Consider the following 2,488-nt stretch of genomic DNA (forward strand, 5'->3'; position numbering starts at 1 on the left):
ACCCTGCCCGCGTCCCCACTGCAAACCCTGCCCGCGTCCCCACTGCCAGCCCTGCTGCAAACCCTCCCCGTATCCTCGCTGCAAACCCTGCCCACGTCCCCACTGCAAACCCTCCCCGTAGCCCTGCTGCAAACCCTCCCTGTATCCTTGCTTTTGCCTTGTTGCAAACCCCCTCCATCCCACTGCAAACCCTGCCCGCGTCCCCACTGCCAGCCCCGCTGCAAACCCTCCCCGTATCCTCGCTGCAAACCCTGCCCGCGTCCCCACTGCAAACCCTCCCCGTAGCCCTGCTGCAAACCCTCCCTGTATCCTTGCTTTTGCCTTGTTGCAAACCCCCTCCATATCCCTCCAAACCCTGCCTGCATCCCCATGACCAGCCCTGCTGCAAACCATCCCCGTATTCCTGATGCAAACCCTCCCGTGTCCCTGCCAGCCCCGCCGAGAACGGCCCTGCTCTCCCATGCTCCGAAGCCCATGAGCATCCTGCTTTCTCGCCAGATGCCGAGGGCCAGTTCGTAGGGCATGACAACCCCCTCCCCCCAGAAAAATGCACGTCGGATCCTTCCCTCTGCCAGAGAGGATTTGCAACCTCTGCCCCTCCCGGGAGATAACTGGTTTGCCCCGGGCCAGTGGGCCGGGGGCATCCGAAGCGCTGCCGGCACAAGGTTTTGCTGGGATGCAGGGCGTTGTGCTCGGATGCTCCCTTGCGAGTGAGCAAGCRGGGCGGTAATTCGGCAGCTGGGCACGTGGCAGCCCCGAGCTCCCCACGCCGGTCCTGCCTGCGACGAAGCCGGCGGGAGCTCTGCCGCGAAGGGCGTCATCATCCCACCCTCTCCATCRTGGCATGGGATAACGCTGGCCGCTGCCCAGGCTCTGGGCTGCAAGCCGGTCCCTATCCCTGCGGGAAATGGGTGTTTTCCAACTTGCCTCCCACTCCCCTTTTCATCCCAGGCAAGGCTGCGCTGGATTTTTGGGATGAGCGGGGAGGCCAGGAGCATGCACCGGCCCCGGGCTTTGTGCACGCGCAGCACCGCTATTTATAGCCGCCCCGGTTGCCTCCGGCTCCGTGGCTGAAACTGGAACCCCAACCGCGATGGAAGGATGAGTCACGTTTCCAAGAGCCGGCTACACAAGAAAGGAGTCAAATGCATATATTCACCCCGAAAAAGGGGCGAGTGGCTCCGCACCAGTAGCGTGCGCTTGGCTGCTTTTCYGAAGGGCTTAGCCAAAACCGTGACACCGACAGCCGTATTTTTTTTTCCTAAACGAAGGTGGAGAGTTGGGTAGACGACATGATTGCAGRACCTGGAAGCGCAGCGGCATCCTGGCGGGTGCCGCACCGTGGAGAGAGACTCGGATGCTCCGAGCACCCGCCCCGCTCCTGCATCCCTGTAGGAACCAGCAGGACGAGCCGGAGTGTGTGGGAACCTTTGGGCCGCGGTTCCCGCGCTCACCGGCGTTCCCCGGCGGCGGGAGCAGATCCYGGCGGTGGCGCGTGGACGTGGGGCCTGTCCGGCTCCTCTGGCTCTGCCGGCAGCAGCGAGCTACCCGCTGACCCGCTCCGCAGGGAAAGGCAGCCCGATCCGGAGCAGGAGGCTGCTGGCCGGCAGGTCACCTTGCCTGCGTTCCCGCGGCCGCCGGGCGCGCAGATAAGATGCGAGCGGGGCGGACGGGAAAACAGCCTTGCCGTCAGCAGGAGAGCAAAGGCTGCGGTTTCCCGGCTCRGGAGATAACCTTGGCGCAGCGTTGCCTCCGGAAATCCCTCCCAGCAGCCTCGAATATCCCAGGATTTATTCGCTGTAGGGCTCGAGGCCAGCAATTAATGAGGCTGCGCTGGAAACCGTGCGGCGAGGAGTCAGGAGGTGGGGGCGCCGGGGGCCTCGGGGAGCCAGAGGATGCAGTAATAGATGAGGAATCTGAGCGGACAAACATGCCCCATCCTGGCGAGCGGCTGCCTCGGGCAGCACCCTCCCGCCCCGGCCCCTAATTTGCTCATCAGCGGAAAACAAACGACGCCGGATTTGCAAAAAAAAGGAAAAAGAAAAAAAGTCGCGTTTCACCAATCGCTCCCGGCGCAGGGGTTTCGGCCTCGAGACCCTTCACGTCGCCAAAAGCGTTTAACTCGCCCCGCGTCTCTGCTCCCTGCCGGYGAAGCCCATCCGCCGCGCCGGGCACGCGGGAAGGCAGGAGTCCTGCGAGGCGATGGAAAACTTTCGCGTTAAAAAAAAGCCGAACAAAACCCCAGGAGTTTGTCAACATTTGCGCCTTCGCCGGAGGGRATGGAAATTAAAAATAGGTATTTCCTGCTGCTGCATGGAATTCCTTTATTTTGCTCAGACGTTGATGTTCTCCCTGCGAGCACGGCCAAGCTGAAACCCCCGGACACCCCAGGAATATTTTAGCCCTGGGAATATTTTACTGCATAATTAGATGGGCTGATTGGGAGGTTTGGTGGCGGCGCAGACAGATGTGTCTCTCTGGGGACGTG

This window comes from Apteryx rowi, unplaced genomic scaffold (assembly GCF_003343035.1).
Source record: "Apteryx rowi isolate R43461 unplaced genomic scaffold, aptRow1 scaffold_43, whole genome shotgun sequence".
NCBI classification, from domain to species: domain Eukaryota; kingdom Metazoa; phylum Chordata; class Aves; order Apterygiformes; family Apterygidae; genus Apteryx; species Apteryx rowi.